Genomic DNA, 22,247 nt, shown 5'->3' on the forward strand with positions numbered 1-22,247 from the left:
ACGAAGACATCGTCGTCGTCATTGGGTTGATGACGGGGGAAACCAACTGCGTCAGCGGCAGTGAGGACACTGACTGGTTCGTCGTCGACGGTGGGCCTGCAGGTGGCTTAGGCGGTCCCGCCTTAACAGCGCTCTCCCTGCGTTTATCCGATTCTCTACTCGTGGCAGATCTATGAGGATCGCCCGAGGAGGATTTTGGCCTTTCCTTTCCTTGTTTTTTCGACGAAGATGTCGTCTTTTTTGAAGATTCTTTAGAAGAGTCCTTGGAAGAGTGGCTTCGTGGAACATCTTTTTCCGCCGGTCGAGTCTTCTTCGCCGGTGGTTCCGACGAGGTTGAGCGGCGAGGGGCTCCCGATGTTTTCGTCGAGGCCACGCTGCGCACGGAGCCAACCTCCGACTGAGGGTATGCTCCCGCCCCGTCATTTAACCACGATACCAGCCGCCGGCTCCGATCTTTCAGGGTTTTCTGGGAAAAACCTTTACATATTTCACACTGGTCTGCCGAATGGTGAGGGTGGAGGCAATAAATACTATCGAGATGGCCGTCCCCCTCGTAAACCTTCTTCAATCCGCACGTAGCACACGGGCGAAGGAGAGGTTTTCCAGACATTCTGATAAAACCAATAACCTCACAGAAGCTCGTGCGAGTAATTTCAACGATAGCCTAGAAAGTAGAGACTACGCGAGGAGATCCCACTATCTTTGGAGACGGTTGAAATCTGACGGGTTCCGCGGGGGCAGGGCTTTTATACCATTACGTCCTACGGGGCATGCGTGGACGGCCCCGCAGAGGACGTGGATAGGACACACAAGTGTCGGAAGTTTTTTCCTATAGGAAACAACTATATATGTGTACCGAGGGTTCCCAGTCTGACGACGGGGAATATTCTAAGCATGTGAATCCATGAAAGATCCAATGCTGGAGAACCTGAGTTCCGTGAGTAGGCAGAAGGTCCTCGCTGTGTCCTGGACTTCGCTCGGATGAGCCAATCGTCCAGATAGGGGTAGACGTGGACCCCCTGCAGGCGCAGCCGCGCTGCGCCCGATGCCAGGCACTTGAAGACCCTTGGCACCGACTTCAACCTGACGGGAAGTGCCTTGAAATGATAGTGTTGCCCCTGGACCACAAAGCTTAGAAACTTTCGATGTCCCTTGTGGATGGGGATGTGAAAATAAGCATCCTCCAGGTCCAACGAAAACAGGAAGTCCACTTCCTCCAGCTGCCCCAGCACGTACTGGAGGGTGACCATCCAGAACTTATGGGACTTGATGTATTTGTTGAGGTGGTGGAGATCCAGGATGGGCCGCCAACCACCAGTCTTTTTCCCCCCCGACGAGGAAGTACCGAGAGTACACTCAGGAACCCGCCCTTTCTCAGCATCGCTCGTACCTCTAGAAGCAGTTGTGGGATGTGGTTTTCTAGCCTGGCCACTGGTGGAATGCTGGGACACTTCCTTTGGAACGCCAGGGTGTGTCCGTGGGCCAGGGCGTCCAGCACCCAACCATCGGTGGAGATGGACTTCCACACGCCGACTAATTTCGCCACCCGGCCCACTGGGGTGCTCAAGTAGGGGCCTGACGTCACAGCCGGTTCAGTCCCGCTTCATTGTGGACGACCCACTTTGGGGTCCTTGGCGACGACTATTTCCTCCGGCTTTGCTGCGGCCCATGTAGGCCTCCTGGGACTAGGAACGGGATGGTTGACGGTACAACGAGAATGCCACCAAATCCTTTGGAGGCACCATAGGCACCATAGGACTTGCCTCCAGAGGCCCGAAAGGCCAGCCGTTGGAGTGTGCCCAAGGCACGGGCCATCTCTGAGTCTGCCTTGATGGCTTGCAGAGATTCATCGACCGTCTTGCCGAACAAGTTGTCCCCGTCGAAGGGCATGTCCAGTACCCTTGTCTGGACGTCCTGACGGAAGTTGGTGGCCTTCAGCCAACCACGCCGAGGAAGCCAAACCCTGTTGCCCATCTGGCAGAAACCAGTGTCGGCATGGTCCGTTGCCACCATGATGGCATGGTCCGTTGCCACCGTGATGGCATGGTCCGTTGCCACCGTGATGGCATGGAGCCATGCCACCTCGCCTTCTTGTAGGATTTCAAGGGCCTCCGCCCTCTTGTCGTCCGGAAGGAAGTCCAGGAGGGGCTATTTTAAGCCAAAGCTCCCTGTCATAGCGGGCCACGATGGCGAGAGCGTTGGCCGCCTTAATGGTCGTTGCCGCTGACGAAATGACCCGTCCCATTTCGTCTAGCTTCTTTCCCTCACCGTCCAGTGGGGAAGTGGACGTCTATGCCGCCGACCCTGCAGATTTCTTCCTGGCCGTTGCCGAGACCACCGAGTCTGCAGACGGCCGAGATCTGAGACACTTGGGTGCAGAGTCTGGTACCCTGTATTTCTTCTTGTAACGGTCTCTATTTGCTGGGGCCAAGGACAGGTTCTTCAGGAGGGACAGTCCTTCGTCCCAGATGTCATCCAACAGCAGGATCGAGAGCCCGGTCTTCCTCTTGGCCCCTCTGCGCTGATAAAGGAATCCCTCCTTCTGTTCCTCGGGATTTAGCTGAAATGGCTCCGAGGCCCTAGAGATCATGGCGTGGAAAGAGTCGATCTTGTTGGGTGGGAGAAGCCCTGGGTGCCGGCGACGGGAGGTCCGTTCCGACGTTGCCGTCGTCCGTACCTGTCGTTGCCATCTCCAATTCCGTCTCGTCCCTCGGTGGAGAAGAACGGCAGGGTAGAGGCGGATGGACTCGTCTCCGCTTAGGTGGCAGGTCCCCTGATGGTCCAGGTGCCGCTGGATCGCCCGGAGGAACGGGCATCCGTGTCCTTATCTCCAAGCACAGGGTATGCAGAGCTTGTAGGATGTCCGCCGGCATGCCTGTCGGTAGTGGCAGTGGTTGCGACTGGAGCTTCAGCAGCGGCGTGGGGTTCTCCGGTGCTTCGCTGTCCTGCCGCTCGTCGGTTCCCTCGTCGCTTTCCACGTCCACTTCGGCGGGTCCCTCCTGTAGGACCTGGCCTCGCCGACCTTCTCATCAGGCACTGTCTTCAGGACCGAGAGCTCCTCCTTGGAGGAGATCTCTGAGTCCGGCAGGACTACCTTGCCCCCCCCCCCCCTCTTCTCGACCAGGGGCAACGGCCTTGAGGAGATGATCACCATTGTCTTCATGGGAGTTTTCTCAATGAGCAGGAAAGACTTCCCTCTGGGTGGTCTTGGGGGTCGTCTCCACTGGGACCCCATCTGCGGCCTTCGCCAGGGACGCCACCACCCCTTCAATAGATGCCTTAGCCTGGTAATCCTGGGCATTCACGACCTTGGGTGCGCCTGAGGCCTTCACCATGGGGGGTAGGGGGTCAACACCTCGCTCCCCCTTGGCTTTCTCCGGTGGAGTCGACCGGGTCTTCTCTAGAAGCTTACCCGGGTGGTCAGACTTCCTTTTCTTCGTTGAGCCGGAGAGTTGGCTCGTGGTTTACTGCGTCAGCGATGGGCTGCCGCAGAGCCCGTATCAACAGCGCTCCTGGTGCCCACAGAGTTTTACTTATGTAGGGCCCCCGTCGCCAGAGCACCCTCAAAGGTCTTAGAAGACCACTCAGATTTTGTCTTGGGAGAAGTAGGCTGCCGGGCTCCCCCACTGCCGGAATCTTCGTCTGCAGCCACTCAGCGAGCCGCTTGCAACGGCCCTTCATGGTGCGTGGCACCATGTCCTTGCATAAGGGCAAGGCCTCTTTCACGTGCGAGCTGTCCGAATGTAGGCAATAGAGGCACATGGAGTGCCCATCATCCAGGAAGATGTTCCGTAGCCCGCTTCCTGGGCAGATCATGAATAGAGGTGTCGAGTCTCCTTTATCTTCGGCCATGACCACGAGGTGTAGGCCTCAAGAATCCTCTGGAATCCTCCAAGAAGTGAACTCAAAATTTTTTTTTTATAAAAAAATATATAAAGAAAAAAAAATGAAAACTAAATAAAATCGCCCTTTAGGGGTGTAGAAAGTTCCAAAAAACAGGTCCCCATTAGTCAGTTGACGGATCAATGGAGCTTGAGGCTCGACTGACCGAAAAATAGAGCAAAACTTTTTTTTTTTTTTTTTTTAAAAGAAACACGCAGTAAAAGCTTGAGAACTATAGCACGAGGACTCCCAACACTTGAACGTGCGTTAAAAATCTGAAGATGGCTGCCAGAGGAGGGGCTTAGGTAGAGGGCAGTCATTGGTTGGGGGCAGTATGACCCAGAGACAAGTGATGGGTTGTTAGGAGAAAGACAGTTCAGAAGTGAAACAATCTGATTTTTTCTTTACCGAGGATTCCCAGCCTGACGACAGGGAAGATTCATGAGCATGTGAATCCATGCCAGACCCCATGCTGGCAAAACAATTGATAGAAACAAAAGCAGGGGGGCGTCCTGCTCATGGCTAGAGCAGGGCTCCCATAACAAAAACATGCCAGGAAAAATGTTCATCTTTGTAGCAGCAAAATATGAAGGAACAAGTCCCAAAAAAGAGAAGAGATTCTAGATCTCTGGCAATTAGTTGCAGATATGGAAGATCAGGAAGGTGACAAAGAGATCCAATGTAAAGGGATATATCCTGTAATACTTAACCTGAAGTAGGGTTTACAAACCCAATCTATAAGTCTCCAGAGGTAGAGAGGGTGTCAACAGAGGTAGAGTGTGTGTCAACTGGAGTATCATGATTAGCAACTAGCGGTGGGGACAACTCAAGAGCTTTTGGACCTCCATATAACTCATCCACAAGCTCCAATATGCCTGTAGCATTGGTGTACCCAGAGGGTCCACAAGTACACAGACAACGAGTTAAGAGCATTGCGGGAAAGGTTGGTCAGGTTACAATAACCTGAAGTATCATCACCAGAAATAAGGGTACCGATACAGAAAACCTGGGATTGGCAGTCGGGGGGCCTTAGCAGTAGGAGATTTTAAGAGTATACTGGTCACCATAGTTGGGGACCAGGCTGGAGACATACGGGCAAGGGCTGGGTTAAGTCTTGCAGATAATGAACATGATGGGGCAGCCTTTGATGAGGTAAGGGCAAGGGTATGGGCTGGCCTAAGAAGGATTTACCCAGATACCCCTGACTTACATTCTTTAATGCAGTGCACAATGGGTGATGAGGACCCAGTTAGGTTTATTCTTAAGTTACAGGAAATGTGGAAAGTTGAGACAGTACCATTTTTCTATTTTATTGTAAAGAGGGGACTACCAAAAGAGGTCCATAAGGCACTAAATAAAATTGTGGGAATTGAAGCCACATGGTGGGCAGAGACACAAATTATAATAGTCCACAATGGTAAGACAATCAAGGAGGGGGAAAGGGAGAGAGCCAAGAAGCAGCAAACTGACAATGCAAAAGTAATGGAAAAGAAACTAAATAAGGTTGTCGTCCAAGCACCAGTGACGGCAACATCTCAGGGAGAAAGGACAGGAGATACTCAACAAATTGGGAATGCCACAAATGCAGCACTATGGGGTGGAAGACAGGGACAATGGGGTAAAGGGGGACAGCACACCAACCCACAGTGGCATTATGAAGGAATGAAGGAGCAAAAATGGGAGCAAAAATGGGAAGGAGGAGGATTTCGAGGAGCAAGGGGCTTTGCGCGGATAGGGCCACGAGGGCGGGCGGAGGGTGGGTTGGAGGGGGGAGATTGGGAACATCACAGTCCTGGTAATGCAGGAAATGGGAGCATTTCGTAAGGGAATGCAGGAACAGGCCTGGGATAAGATTTAATTATGGGCCATCATCTCCAGGGCAGGGATTACAAGAGCCTTAAGGAATGAGACAACAGCAATTTGGCGAGGCAGGCAAAATCAGTCCCCTTATGGGGCTGACAGGCAAGAGCAATGTGGGCAATAACTGCAACAGGGTGGGGGAACACAGTTTAACAGAATGGCAGGGGAAACAGGCGCCCCATTCCAAGGAGTTACAATGACGGGGGCAGCCCTTTTTCATTCCACGGGACAAATACATATTCTGATTAGGACAGCACACAGAAAGCACTAGCATGCCCAATCCTATTGATAACCGTACACCCTGAAAAGGAGCCCTTCGGTGGAGGTGGAAATAGTAAACAGGCAGTTTATTTTTATGGCAGATTCAGGTGCAACTAAATCATGCATCATGGAGGGGTACTTTCCATTAACAGGTGTTAAGCAGAATTGCAGGCAGTACCCCCTGGGAACACCACACACAATTAGGACTGCAGGTGTAAGCCAAAACCAACCTTTGGTATGAGTCTGTACCACACACTTTTGATAGCGAGCTGAGCAGCCAGGCTCATCTCAAGTGGGAATGTGAGCAGTAGAAGAAGTTACACAGAAGTATCACAATCACAGTGGTTGAAGTAGACACTTACACTCAAGGTTTCTTGGTAAAAAATACATTTATTTACACATTCATTTGGAAAACATTCACTAGTAGAAATCAACTCAATATTAAACACCAATATACTACAGCACAACACTAAGTTGTAGGGACAGTTTGAGCTCCACTGAAAAAGGAGCCAAATGTCACTTCAATACTTTTAAATAGGAATAAAATGGCAGAGGTTTGTACAAAGGGTTAGAAAACACTTCTTTCAGATAATGCAAAGGTTCAATGTACCAGGAGGGTCAGTTCAATTCAATAGGCCAGGCCAAAGTCAATAGTCTAGTGTTCTTGGATAGGACAGCACAGTTCTGGTACAGATGGAGTAGTCTTTGTAAAGGTTTTTAAAAGTAGTTTAGATGAAAGCAAATGATATGCTGGGTCACAAGCCGATTAGGCCTGCAAGTTGGGAAAGTTTCACGAACTTTCACTGCCAGAGTTAGGATCGCTCAACCAGATGGCACAGTACCTTAAAGTGAAGCAAAAAAAGATTTTGCTGAAGACGATGGTTCCTGGCAGTTCCTGCAAATCTCTGTTCCTGAGCCTCAGGTGTGCGGACAAGAGGGAGGACGTAGGGGGACTGCTGCACTGCACGGCATCGTCGTCGGAGCAAACAAAATGGCGTCACTTCAGCTCAAGTAGCTGTGGCTTCCAAACACAAACTGGTGTCCTTCTCCCCAGTTAACCTTAACCAGCTCTGAGAATGGTACCCAGGCGTTTGCCGAGTGGATTGGTCCCACCAACTCAAAGGGAAAAGCTGTCCTTGAAGGAGCTTCTCTGTCGAGTGGAGATCTGGCAATTCGGAGTTGCAGCAGGGCTTCACTGGGCAAACCAACGATCCAGTGGTTGCAGCAGTCGTCTGTTAGGGAGAATTCTCATAAATGGTTAATTTCCCTTACCTACCGAGTCCCTCAGCAGCTTTGCTGGATTTCTAGGATTTATTTTTTTCACCTGGTAAGAGTGTGACCCTTTTTTCCCACTCTTAGATGTGTTATGAGCATTTCTACTTTTTGTGTGATCTTGGGCACTGGAGCCTCACCTACTTTATGGCACCATATTCTTCCATGTGTGTTACACAGCACCTTCAGTGCAGTGACACAGGGTTGTTTTTAGACTTCCCACCGACTCCATTTTCTGGGGCTGACTACTGTCCCCCAGAAAAGATAAAGTTGCCATTAACTTTATTTAGTCACTTTTACCACAGACCCAGTACACCCGATCTTACATGGAGTATTCGAAAGGGTTAAATCTTAACCCTTTTTGTCTGTGCCTCTTGGGACATTGTTTCGCTCCCTTTACATCAGGACTGGACTGGTGGCAGTAGTATCTACGCTATTTTTATACCGCGGTTATCTTAAATAATCATGGTATTGTTTTAGGCTATCATATTAGCCTCAAACATAAACCCGCTTGACCATATATATTTTATTACGGTTCCGCCAGGGTTTATTCGCCATTTCTTTTTGTAAATGTCTTTCTCGTGTTTTACTCTGCGCGCCAAACCAGGTTTGGTCCCTTTGTTCATCGCCTTTTCGCGGGCTTCCACACAGAAGCCCTCCTTTAGGCGCCTGAAAGTCTGGGTAGGCAGGATGTGGCGGAGGAGTTTTAGGACCCCTGCCATGGGTTCCCTTGGTAACCCAAGTCACACTCCTGTTTGATGGGCTGGGTGACTCCTTGCCAGGACAGCCACCCTGCTGTGTGATTGACAGCCAGGCTGTATGAATGGGGGAAAACTGCATAAAAGCAGTTCTCTTGGACTGGAAGAGCAGAGTCGGCACTGGAACGAAAGAACCAACGAGGACCTGACGGAAGCGGACCCCTACGACGACAACCGCCCGGTGAAGCCCTGCTGCAGGTCCGACTCTTCAGAATCGGACGCAAGACAAGATCCTCCAGGAAACTTCTTCCCTTGAGCTGGTGGGACCAACCAGTTCGCCCAAACTGCAAGCCAGGACCCCTCCTCTAGTCCCCTCCTCTGGTCGAATTCACTGTACAGAGCTACAGTGGGCCGGATAGCCAGGAAGGTCAGACCCTGCTTGGGTTTTAAGAAGCGCACCTTTTATTTGTTGCGTTGCTCTTCTGCTGGTTTGTTCCCTGGGTAGGGCAGGACCACCCTCCAGTATTCCTACTTCGTGTCAGTCCGACAGTCGGTTCAGGAAACGTGAGCCTGCAGGAACTACCAGGAATGTCTGACTTAGCTACAGCTCCCCATCCGTTTTAAGGTACTGTGCAAATCCGGTTGTTGGTTTCGTTCAGTCGCAGTGAAAGTGTTTGAAATCTTTCTCCAATCCGAGGGCTTGTCCTCTTCTCTTTGAACTACCTTTTCTACCAACCAACCTCGTCCGGAAACCGTGCCACAAACTTCACCGTGAACTACCCTGAACTGTATCATCTTGAGCAAAAGACTTGACCTATTGACTATGGCCGTAAGCCTTTTCTATCTGATTTTATCATTGTAGTCTCTCTTGTTCGATTGCCCTGAGTACTTAACTGTTGGTGTTATTCAATTTTTAGTTAACTTTGTCTTTCCCTTGCTTTTTAATTGCTGGAGTGCCATTTTGCTCCCACTTCATTTTGTGAGCTTAACTTGTCTGGAACTTATTGGGAGTTGTGTGGTGTATTAAGAGTGTGATTTTTAAACTGCTTAGAATTAGAAATGTTATACAACTGAAGAGTGAAATAAATGCATGTTCTTTTACTTGAAAACTGAGTCAGTGTTTGCCTGAATCATAGTAATTGCTGTCCTTTGTTTAACTATTTGATACTGCTCACTTACTCTTGAGATAAGCCTGACTGCTCAGCCACTGCTCCCACTTTAACTGTGTAGTAGAGGCTTGTACCAAAGGTGAAATTGTACTGTCACTTGTAGTCTTAATTGTGTGTGGTGTTCTCAAAGGGTATTGCATATAATTCTGCCCAACATCGTCCTCTTCCAGCTCGTCTTCAGTTCTTTCGTTCCAGTGGTCAACTCTGCCTTCCAGTCCTGGAGACTGGTCTTTTAAACATTTTTCTCCCATTCATTCCAGCCTAGCTGTCACTCACCCAGCAGGGTGGCTGTCCTTGCTGGACGCGTCAGCCAGCCAATCACGCCACAGTGCATGGAGTTTCGGGCACCTCCCTCACTCCCTGCCCACCCCAGACACTCAGACGCCATGGGTAGACTTTTGTCCTGAAGCCTGCCAAAGGCTCACGAACAAAGGGACCAAACCTGGTTTGGCGCGCAGAGTTAAACACCAGAAGGACCTTTCCACAAATAAACTGCGAAAAAAATGTCCGGCGTCTGTTTTTACAGAGGGGTCTTGGGCACCATATTGAAAAACATGGCGGTCCCGATTTTTAGCTACCGGTGTTCGCGGTCGGGAAAAATCATGGTAGTTTGTTATAAAACCACTGCCACAGCCATTTCAATAGGAAAGGGTAGCTTTTGACAGCTACAAGAGTGTTTAGACATAGGGGGTACTAAGTAACCCTTCCAGCACTCTATAGGAAGATAGTGTGTAGCTATGAACTTAAAAAGACTAGTAAAGTCATTTTAACTTTAAATTCTATGGGGAACTGTACTTCATCCCAGAGAAGGTATTTAAACCTTGGGAAGGAAGTCCAAATGACACCCTTGTGCCACTGCACTAAAGGTGCTGTGTGACAACAATAAAAAGAGGATGCCAAAGAACACAAGAGTAAAATACACGAGTGGGAAAAAAAACGCTCACTCTCTCCAGGGGAATAAAACAAGTCCACAAAATCCAGCAAAGTTGCTGGAGGTCTCTAAGGTGGAGGGAATTAGCACATTTCTGAGAATTCTCCTTCACATCAGGTAAAACTCATTACATGCAGGGATTCTCTGGGGCTATTTCTACAGTTCCATACACTGAGCAGTTGGATATAAAAGTGAGAAGGAGGTAGTATGAGCCCCTTTGTTGTATTCAGAGAGTTCCTGTGTGAACTAGTTGGGTAGGGATCTGCTCAGTACGATAAATATAACTAGATCATTCACAGATCAAGGGGTAGTGTGTTCCACTCCAGGTATGAGTGTAACTCAAGCAATGGTAATTAATGCAGTAGCAATGGAATCAGTAGTACATGGGTTCCTGTGGTCCAAGATATATTTTTCTATGGTATTAAGGTATTAGTAAAAGCAGTGCCTCAAATTGCGAAAAAGTGTTGGCGAGTGCCTACAGATATTTTTTTTCGACCCATGGTGCCACCCAAAATGATGGCAGTGAAAATATTGTCATTAGATTTACAAGGACTAGTAGTGCCAGAAAAAGAGTAGACCTGATGGAAGCAGACCAGGACGTGCAAGTGACGCACAATATTATGTATAGACCAGACAGTACAATTAAAGGAAATGACGGATAATGAGTTGAGGACAGTGTGCCAAAGGGGAGATTATTTTGAGAATATGCATCCCCTGTGATATCACAGTGCCCCCTGATGGCAGTGGTGACCCACTCTTTTTTTGTACAAGTTTTACCATTTTTAATTAAACAACTTTGGAAAGAATTTACATTTGAAGGACAATACATCTCTGAGTTACACCTGCATTGTTTAAAGCCAACATTTTTTACACCACACTTCACATAGCGAACAGGATCAAGAATGCAACCATCAAATAAAACAGACCCATGGCTTCAGACAGGGCAAATCCCAGGATAGCGTAAGAGAAAAGCTGTTGCTTCAGAGAAGGGTTCCTGGCATAGCCAATGATTAGACTTCCAAACACGGTTCCAATGCCAACCCCAGAACCAGCCACTTCAACTGTGGCCACCCCAGCACCAATAAATTTGGCAGCAGTGTCAATATCTTGGCTGACTGCACTAGTAGGGAAATTCCTGAGTGCTATGCTGATGCAAGGTAGTGCAGTGTCCACCTCGCCAGTCCTGACCTCTGGCTGAGACAATAACGATGCGGAAATCGGTCTGCAGAGCGCTCGGGAGCTAGCACGGACCAGTGCGGGGGTGCAGACGAGCTTGGCGCAGGTGTACATTGCAAGACTGTGCAATGGTCCACAGGCATGTGCTGTCAGGAACTGGATCCACCTGCTCGGCTGCAGAGGTCTATGTTTTTATTTTTTGAGGAAGACATGCGATATGTGCCAGCACAATTATGGACTGTTAATCCACACGATGATGGAATACTGAGAGATGTGACTCCTGTACAGATTACATTGAAGTAAGGTGCTTCGCACAAATCATCCAGTATGTGGATGATTGGTTGGTATGTAATGAAAATGAACATAGGTGCAGGAGGGATTCTGTTGTATTATTGTAATTGCTGGCACATAAAGGGCACAAGGCAGATACAAAGAAGCTACAATACTGCCAACAGGAGGGACTATACTTGGGACAACTTATTTTTACAATGGGGTAAAAATGTTTACCAGATAGGGCAGTGGTAGTACGCATCACCCCTAGGACCAGTACTGTGAAGGAAATGTAGCTGTTTTTTGGGCTTATGTAATTGTTGTAAGGCATGGATCCTAGACTACGCAGTCTACACAAGGCCACTGTTACAAAGTCTCAGGGAAGGACAGAGTACTTTAAAGTACATTTGAATGGACTGAAAATGACTAGAAAACTTGAGTACTTAAGCTATTTGGAAGGCCCCTGTTTTAGCAACTCCGGATTATAAACAGGAGTTTCATTTCTTTTCCCACTCTGATGGACAGCTCGTACATTGACGGAAGGAGACATATTATATGTTGATGGGTCATAAATAATTGACCATGGGACGGGACGGAAGCACACAGGGGCGGTAGTGGCGTGTGGTAAAGGGGTGGGGGCGTGTGAAAAAGTGACCACCCCGGTAGAAAGCGAGACCACAGTTCCATATACATTACCCATATTACAACTGGACCATTATTATCTGGTGAACTGATCAGCGCCAGGTTTAAAGGTCCATATGAGGTGGTGTTCTGTACTCCTCTCGCCGTCCGTATGAAGGATTTAGATATTGGGTGCATCTCTCTGATGTCCGAAGAGCACCTGCGACAAAGCAAAGTTTAGTAAGGGCATAGCCAAAGAAGAGAGATTTTTCAGGATCCATGCCAGGGTGGTGGTGCAGTGGCACACGCCTGCTTTTTTCTTTTTATATTTTTTTTTCTTGTTTTTTCTTTTTTTTTTAAAAAAAAAATCAGGATCCGGTCGGCCCTGGTGGAAAAATGGTATCCCCTTTCCCTCTCCCTCTACCTTTTTCTCCCCTTTCTTTAGTTTTCTCTTTCTTGATAACCTTGTTTCTCCTTTCCAAGAACAAGCAAAGATGGCTGACCGGCCTCTCTGTTATGTAGGGATAATGATAATAAAGATACTATTTAGTGTAGAAATGTAGTAGTTTTATGATGTGTTGTATGACACTGGTTGTGGTTGTTGCGGTGGATGAAGGTATGTTTGTTATATGGGGTGGCCATGTTGGGGTGGTGTGGGGGGGGGGTGGGCTCACTTTTTGCCGGCCACCCCTACAACTTTCATTAGACGAATGAAACGGGAAGTATGAATGATATATGATTTATATAAGGGGTTGGGCTTTGACACCATTTCTGACGTCCAGAATGTAGAAGCATTGAATAGCTGGTACTCTGATATGCGGATTACACGAAGGAATGTTATCAATGAAAGCTGTTACGTGTGTGCACGTATCCTGCACACATCAGGGGCTCCTAAGGTTTTAGTTCAACATCCAGCCCCAATTACAGAGGCATAATGCTTGGTACATCTTGCACAATAAGCGATAAAGGGCACATTCCAGGCACACAACGTGCAGTTGAGCATTGATCTAGACCCAGCACTATGCAATGGCAACACAAAACACCGCCAGTGCCTACAAGGACCATATTCTTTCCTCGGAGGTTACTCAAATGACAATGACAACTGGCAGGGCACCACAGTGATGTGCCTGGCAAATGGGCTGATTGAGTACAGTGGAGAAGCAATATCTCAAGTAGAGACTATGTGTGCGCAAATATGGTCCGAACACATCACAAGGCTGACACAGTTTGCAACAATGAAGAAGCCAGTGCGAATAAATAGGGACAAAAACATTTAACTTTGTTTTAGCAATGAAGGAACAGTTGCTGGTGGTGCAAACACACAGTGCAACCACACTCTTGCGATCCCTGATATAACAAAAGTTACAGCAGCAGTGATGGATAACTACTGGGTTTGTGGCCAACAGGCCTACCTGCACCTCCTACCATCTTGTAGGGGCAAGTGTTCTCTGGGCACCCTGCACTCAGTGCTATTAGTAATCCTGGAAGTACAATCCTGGAGAAGAAAGGCATGTCAGCCACTTTAGCACCTCAAGAAGCAGAAATTAGCTTGCAGATAACAAAAGAACTTGGTAGGCTGACAGAAAAAGGATGATTTCAACAGCGGGGAAGAAAGAAGAGCTCAAACTGTCTCAAAAGACTGTTTTGCACTGCTCAGAGGAATACCTGAAGAGTATCAGCATTTTAGCTCAGCAGAGACTTTTTTTCATCTTTTTTGGCACCTGGGGTACATGCAGCTGCTGCACTTTTATACCCCGGGAGGATGCCAAGAATGGGTCACTATCCCACGTCATCAAGGCGCTGCACAATCTAGCTGTTCAAATGAAGAAAGAAGGTGAAGTTCAGAACACAGATTGACTATCGCTTGCCTTTGATTGGGTCTGGTCATGGCTGGAGGCAGCAGTAAAAATACTGGTTCCTGTGCTCATGTTCTTCTTGGTTCTCTTCTGCACATGCCAATGGGGTCTCTGATGCTGTGTTCATATAAACCCTAATAGTGCAAAGATGAAGGTATCAATTGGGGTATCTAAAACACCTTGCCATACAATAAACTGTGAAACTCAAAAAGGAATATATCTGGGGTTGTAGATATGTGGGGTGGGGATGAGTTTGTTACTCTAGAAGTAATGAAAGGGCAGAATGTTGGGAAGGAGCCTAGCGCTTTCCTTCATTCCCAAAGCTTCCCAAGCGCTTTAGAACTAGGCAAGACTTCAGTTAACTGTTTTCGAAGCACCACAAGAGTCCAGGAGAGAGGAGGGTCACTAAATAAAAAAGATAGTTAGGATTTAAATATAAGGTGTAAATAACTATTTAGATGGACATATTTGTAGAACTGTTAGAATTGTAGTTCGCTTTACTCACCACACAGTGAATGCAGCCTGTGCTAAAAATAGAATACAGGCAGGTTGGCAGAGCACACGAACTGGCTGAGCAAGGTTTGTAAAAATCTGCAGGGTTGCAGTGTGTGTCTGTTTAAGGTATTAATATGTTAAGTAGCATGGCTGTCAGGAATTGATGATTAAGAAAGGCAAGAACAGTAGTTCTGGATGAGCTCTGCCGGTATCCAGTGACCAAGTTGAAGAGTATATAAAGGTACCTGCTTGCCATCAGTCTGCAGGAGCTTGCAGCTGTTGGGAGGGACAGAACAGACCATGGAGGAGCAGAGTTCTTTACTCCCATTCTCATTTTCTGCAAAGATTAAAGTTTATTATCCTTGCAAGATAAACTCATGGCCTTAACTCCTTAGAGGGTTGCATGTACTCTGGGGTGAGCATGACCAGGGGTACCCGATATATATTTAAGGGGTGCTCTTGTAAATTAGGCTTCACTTTCAAATGGCTGTCACAGATAGTTTCAACCAGTGACAACCCCTTTGGGGCCACTTAACCATACAGTTTAAAGATAATATCTTGTTATTTCTTGGAATTAGTAATTCTTTCCAATGCCTCCTTGTTGGGCCAATCAGCCCCACTGGCTGTCACAGATCTATGTGGTGCCTACCCATTGCAATTGGAAAATGAACTCGAGAGGATAGCAATCACTCCTAGTTCAATCATAAAGGCAAAATGGCATAACATTCCTGCGAAAAAACAGTCCACAATACAGTAATTAATGATTGAGGAAATGCATTACCTTTATTGTATGCATTGGAATGCACCATTTACCACTAAAGGCCCCGGAACATTGTCAGGCAGAACCCCAAAGTCCACTAGAATATCAGTGCTCAATATGTGACCAACTTTACGGTCCAAACGTTAGCACTACATTTCTCAAAAATATTTTGCTAGATAACCTGATGGTGCTGGTAATGTTTATTTAGTCCTACCATATTTTTAAACAACTTGACTGGTCCAGTCTAGAAATATCTTTACAGACCACTCAACCTTTCAAGCACTTAATATCAAATGCAGTTAAAGGTCATTGTACATTTCCTTTACTGCAAATTAAATAGTTCCATTAGCAGTCTTCAGTTTATTACATTTATAATTTATGTTGCAATCATTTTTCGGCCAACTGAGCGTCAAAATGTTCTGCAGAAGAAAAGATGCTGCTCTTGGTTTCATTTGATATGCAAATATTGCTCATTGTGTACAAAAGTTTGGGGACCCCCTGATATAGAGGGTCAGAAGTAAATGGTTTGAAAAATGTTCCTCTCTGGGGTTCACTGCCTGAATAAGCGATGGATCAGTAAGTGATGGGCTAATCTTTTTAATTGATTGCAATAAAGGAATGGCTTGGCTAAAGCTATTTTCTCTTAGTATATCCTCCACAAAGTCACTGCTGCCCACTGTCTCTTCAGTGTGAATATTCAAATGATTAGCAACCATCTTTAATAAGACATTATATAGTAATTGGTCGTCTTTAGGCCACTATCGGGTGAAGCAACGTCCCGAGTGTCAATAAAGGTGACACCCTGGTCATCTTGGTCATCGTGATCAACTTCATCAGGGTCATTAGGATCATCCTGGACATTATATAGTAATTGGTCGTCTTTAGGCCACTATCGGGTGAAGCAACGTCCCGAGTGTCAATAAAGGTGACACCCTGGTCATCTTGGTCGTCGTGATCAACTTCATCAGGGTCATTAGGATCATCCTGGTCGACATACGAAACATCTTATTCTGCTTGATTGTTCCTGTGAAAGGGGTATGAGAAACCTGAAGGTGTCTCACCCGCTAGTTCCCGGGGGATCTGTCATCCAGGTGGCCAGGACACTGCCATTGCTTTTAGATCCAGTTCTGTGGGTGGACCAATGCGGGAGGATCACCTGGGTGAGGGGTCTTCGGGAAGTGGGACACTGGATGGTGAGACACTGTATCCCCTTCCCTTTAATACCTTTACCCCATTGTACCAGTTAGGAAATGTGGGAACTTTAACCCCCCAACTCTTTTCCAACACAAACACTTTCCCACGGACAGCTCACTGAGAGAAAACGGACTAATACCCAAGCCGTATACCTGACATGTCAAATACAATGGTCAGGTAGGGTGAGGCAATTACTGATCATTGCACACACCCGACTTCCATCACACTTCCCCACACAGAAAAGGCAGAGCACGAAAGCACACCAAGCAAAGCACACTAGGAAGCAGCAGTTCCAAGATGGCAGTTTAATACAAGGCTAAAGACAGCAAGACCGAAGAGGATTGCAAGGAGGGACGTACCATTGAACTTTTCAATAAAAGACCGTTATTTTCATGAACCTTCGAGAATAGGAAACATAAGACCAGGAATCAAGGCTGAAGAATCCTGCATAGTGTGTCGGAGATACCCGGAGCCTCTCCAGTGTCGATGGCAGGGAGAATCGGTTGCTGTTGTGGTGCGGTCCTTGGATCCTACAACAAAGCAGCCCCAGTGAAGTCAGCACATCCAGTGAGTTGGGGGGACGGATACCAGACCAGTCTGTGTTGAAGCCAAGGTTGCAAGCGCAACATTATATAGTGAAAACTAAAGAGAACAGTCTATGATTGAACTTTGAAGCCAAGACACGATACCATAGACAGAGTGGTCCGGTACCACTTGGGTGCTCATTTTGAAAGTCTGTTAGGTATCCAGATGAAAGGGGGCAATTGTAAAAGTGATAAAGAATTGTGAAATCGAAGTGGTCCTGCAACTGGTCAGGCAAAACCCTGTGCACTTTCAAAATTCTTCGATGATTGATGAAAAAGTATTTGAAGTTGGTCCGAGCCTGGCAGAGGCTTTTAATTGTGTTAAAAAGGGATCTGGCATGGCTGGAGGGGATCTGGGGTGAACCGGGAGTCAGAAAGAATATCCTACGAGAAATTGGATGCATAAATAATTTACTAACATTGTGTTGAGAGGATCTGAGCACGGCTGAGTGGGATCCGAGGTGAATAGTGAAATCGCCTAAGAAATTGAATACTTGTGAAAATATGAGAGTAAAAAACGTATTGTGTCGTCACATAAGGCCTTCTGAATGAAGAGACTGAAGGCAAAGACATGTGCACAGAAGGCCCTGGTGCCAATGAATGAACTGTACCCTCGTGCTAGAGAGGCCAGAGACTGTGCTAAGCAAGAGTGCCCCGCCTTATCCCATGCTGAAAACATGGGGAAGGGAGGCCAACAGCCTGAACATCCTGATTTATCATTTTGTGAACACTTTTCTTTTTCATAACATTGTTTCCCATACTATTTGTATATAGAGGTGAGGATTGGCAATAGGTATGTAAGTGTAGGCCCTTTTGACAAAATACCACTAACACTGCGTTATTTGATGGTCGTAGCTTGCTCCCACCTGTAGATTTAGGATTAGATGGGCTTTTTTCAAACCCTTTGTTAAGTTCAATAAACACCCTTTGTTAAGCAAGATTTATAGCAGTACCCTTTGGGTGCACTACAACAACCTTAACCTCCTGGCAATAGGGACCCAACCTTTGGTATAAGTCTGAAGTACACAGGTTGGTAGGGTGGCGGAGCACCAGGCTTTTCTAAAGAGAGGTCAATTTGAGTAGGGGAGTTACACAGAGATTCACAGTGATTGGTATCCAAATAACCACTTACAAAGGTTTCTTGATTAAACAATTAGTAGTTTATTTAATATTCAGTTTGAATAAGCCTTCTTCAGAGGGGCAATACAAGAGTAATACACAAATACACTCCAAAATACACACTCTTAGTTTCTCTAAACCTGCAAGCACCCATTTGGGATAGCACAGAGACACTTCCTACACCCTTTGAGTTAAATAGCCAAGACAGTGTGGACATTGATTTATAACTGTTGCATTTAGAGCAATACTTAGATGAGTGTTAAAGTAAAGAGATTTCAGAATAAAACAAGAGATCACACAAATATTCTGAAGCAGGCAAGTACTTTTGAACCCCACAATGCAAAGGGAAGGTAAAACACAATCAGAGGAGAGAAGTCTCATTCAGGGAGCCAGGCCAGCCAATGTCAATTGGCCAAAAGTCTAGGTGAGCTGAAGCACTTCTTGCAGTTAAGTAAAAGTCTTGCACAATGTTTTAGAAGTCTTTGTAGAAAAAGTAGAATCATTGTAGGGTCACACGCTGGGAGGCGTGAGAGGTAGAAGATGCACGCAACTCTACAGAAGCAACCAAGGCAAGTCTCAACTGAGATCAAGTAAGGCTACAAGACAAGAGATAAGTTCTTAGACTGTACAGTACCTTTGGTTAGAAGAAATGGTTCCAGCTGGCTTCTGTTCCTGTGTGGCTCTGTAGATCCTGTTGTTCCTGGGCCTCAGTCGTGGGGACAAGACAGAGGATTTCTGGTGACTCCGACAACGGGACGGTCAGCGGCAGAAAAGGACCAAATTCTATTCGCCGGCACTTTTCCGTTTCAGCTCCTCCTGTCTCAGCAGATAGCACCACCGCGGTCTCACGGCTACCACTCTGAACTTCCTTGCATCTGGGATCCAGCACTCTGTTGAGGTGGCTCAGGCTTGGTCAGTCCTGCTTACTGGGAGTCCGGAGGAACTTCCAGCAGCTTAGGTCTGTCTTAAAAGTGATGTACTCCGTTTGGTGTTCCTCTCCCTGGCACTTCGGTTCCAGCAGCAGCAGCAGCAGAAGTACAGCCAGCTCCAAGAGGATGTCCAAACAAGTTCACTTTGGAGTTGATTGGTCTCACCAACTCAAGGGGAGAAGAAGTCGTCCTTGCAGGGCTTCTCTACTCGAGTCGAAATCAGAGCTTCACTGGGTAAACCAACGGTACAGGAGTTACAGCAGGCGTCTCCTCAAAGTTCTTCTTCGAATTCCTTCGTCCAGTGGTCTACTGCCTTCCAAGTCAAAACGCCACGCCTTTTATGCAGGTTTCTCCCATTCATTCCAGCCTAGCTGTCAAGCACACAGCAGGGTGGCTGTCCTTGCCAGACAGCCAGCGGGCCCATCACCTTTGGGTGCATTCCTGTAACTAAAGGGATTAAGCACAGGGAGTTTTGGGCACCTCCCTTACTTCCTGCCCCTGCCAGACATACTGGAGACAGAGGCAGGCTTCACTCGTGAATCCAGCCAAAGACAGCGGACAAAGGGACCAAACCAGGTTTGGCGCGCAGAGTAAATCTCATGAAAGACCATTCTAGCAAGAAATGGTGAAAAAGAACACTGGGGCCATTTCGACAAAATGGGCACTCATGGGGGCTGTACTGCATCTGCAAACGCAGCCCGCGGTAAAAACTCCCAACGGTAGTTAAAAGTACACCACTGCCACCGGCCATTAATTGTAGAAAGGGTAACATAAAATGAACATGAGAAACTAGACAAAGGGGATACTAAGAAATCCCTCCAGCACCCTATTATAAGGTAGCATGTGCTTGGTCTAGAAAGTTACAAATGGTAATTAAAGTCAATTTCACTTCACTGGTCTTGGAAACAGTAGATTATCCAAGAGAATGTATTTAAACCTTTGGCAAATCGAAGAGACTTCCCTGGGCCACTGCACTGAAGGTGCTGTGCGTCACAATGTAAAAGATGATGCCTATGGAGTTTCTCAGACTCCAAAGTCACAAGAAACACGGAGTTCAAATCACAGAAAAATACATGAGTGTGGGAACAAGGTCTCACTCTCTCCAGGTTAAAAATTAAAAAGTCCTTAAGTCCAGCAAAAGTGCTGGGCGTCTGTAAAGTAGAGGAATTAGCACAGAAAAATACATGAGTGTGGGAACAAGGTCTCACTCTCTCCAGGTTAAAAATTAAAAAGTCCTTAAGTCCAGCAAAAGTGCTGGGCGTCTGTAAAGTAGAGAGGAATTAGCACATTTCTGAGAATTCTCTCCAACACCCTTGAACTGTTGTCACTTGTGTGTCTTACTGTTGATACAATGCCTTCCTTACAGAAGTCACTGGAGATGTCTTGAACAGTATGTGTTGGCGATGAGTGGCACATTGGTGATTTTGCCAAGGGTTGACTTGTTTCTAAGCATTGCCCCATTTCTAAATCAAAGGTCTTTGTCAGATTGGGTATTAATTCATGAAGTCCACAAAAGCGGAAACTTTATCCATTGCGTCTTCAAAACGTTCCATTGTCCATGTCCCCGTTTTAGGTGTCTCGGCTAGGGGGAACACTACAGCCTTGGGGTCTTCTATAGGTCTTTGTGTCTGGAGGGACAGATAAAGGGGGAATGAGCCTCTTCATACTGTGGCACTTTGTCAGGGACAGAAGGAGTGGGTGTATGACTTTATGTTGTTTATCCCCACTAGCATGACTTACGTTTTTTGTGCGCGTGTTTTGGCGCCTGCCAAACATCGGTCGAGGGACGTTTACACATGCCTATTGACACCAGTTTCTCTTTGTCACCTTGCCCTAAACGTGGATGCTGAAGCGCAGCAGCCTTGCTAGGCACATGGTGTGTAGGCCGTGAAGTGCTTTCCACCGGCTTGCAGCCTTTGTTTGAGGTCCCTGTTCAAGGGCGGCCTGGGGTTGAGTGAGCGTATGTCGCCAGAGGCTTTCACCATAGCAGCACATAACTGCCTTTCGGGGCTGGGGACTGACACACAGGTGCTCTAAGGTTCCCTTGAAATGCTTTCAGCCTCTGACAGAGCTGTCATCGACCCTGGCTTTCCAAATCCGATGCAAAGGAGCCGACAGCATATTCTGATTTGCCCATCATTTGGTGTGTCGTTCCTTTAGGGTGTTAGGTCCAAGTAATTTACAGGACAACACACGGCCTTCTGGGTCGTCTCAGGGAAGGCAGTGGTGACACACTAGATGAGGGTCTTTTCACAGATATTTTCTGTTGCAGCTGTGACAGAATTTAAAGGGAGATTTCTCCATGGGGAGTGTTAGGGAGAATTCTCATTTCAGTGTTAATTCCCTTCTACCTTACAGACCCTCCAGCTCTTTTGCTGGACTATAGGCCTTTTAATTTCTATCAAAAGAGAGCAATACCTTTTTCCCCACTCTCTCATTTATGTTTCTGTTAGGGAGAATTCTCTGTTTAGGCTGAATTTCCTAACCTAGTGAGTCCCCCAGCAGCTTTGCTCGATTTTTGGGGTTTATTTTTTTTCTCCTGCCAAAAGTGAGACTCTTTTACCCTCACTCTTGGGCATGATTTGAGTGTTTCTCTTTGAATCTAGATGCGTTTAATGGGCTATGGGGTCTTTTACTCCATAGGGCTTCATGTGTTTTTGTGATGTGTGTTACACAGCACCGTCAGTGCAGTGACACAGGGGTGTCATAGTGACCCCCCCAGTATAGACTCCATACCCTGGGACTGACTACTGTCTCCCAGGGCATGTAAAGTCACCATTGACATTACTAGTCTTACATTCTGAACAGAACCAGTACAAACCATCATATTGTGGACGTACTGGCTGGGGCAATTCAATTGCCCCGGGGGTCTGTTAGTCGAGGGGGCACGTCTACGTCCCCCCTGATCGAGTTTTGGCTGGTGGCAGTGGGTACTACTTTTTATATTCAACCGCGAGTATTTTTCTATGGGATTTCCCATTGTTTTAGGCTACTACCTTTATTTAATTATTTACGGTAGCCTCGAACATACCGCCGGTTTATTTAATTAATATTAATTCTCCGGTTGGTATTTTTTGCCAAAACTTGATTCTAAAATGGCGTTTGTGTTCTCTTCTGTGACTCCAACCCAAGTTGAGCCCTTTGTTCCACTTTTTGGCGGGCTTCTCCAC

At 46.9% G+C, this 22,247-nt stretch overlaps 1 protein-coding gene and 1 pseudogene across 1 annotated transcript in view; both read right to left on the reverse strand.

The window, feature by feature from the left end:
* Positions 1–22,247, reverse strand: part of ZFC3H1 (zinc finger C3H1-type containing) — a 1,590,362-nt gene that overhangs the window by 525,936 nt on the left and 1,042,179 nt on the right. The window lies entirely within an intron of this gene.
* On the reverse strand, positions 10,899–11,363 carry LOC138512942 (ATP synthase F(0) complex subunit C3, mitochondrial pseudogene; annotated as a pseudogene).

Source organism: Ambystoma mexicanum, chromosome 12, assembly GCF_040938575.1.
Source record: "Ambystoma mexicanum isolate Mex_15411 chromosome 12, UKY_AmexF1_1, whole genome shotgun sequence".
NCBI classification, from domain to species: Eukaryota; Metazoa; Chordata; class Amphibia; order Caudata; family Ambystomatidae; genus Ambystoma; species Ambystoma mexicanum.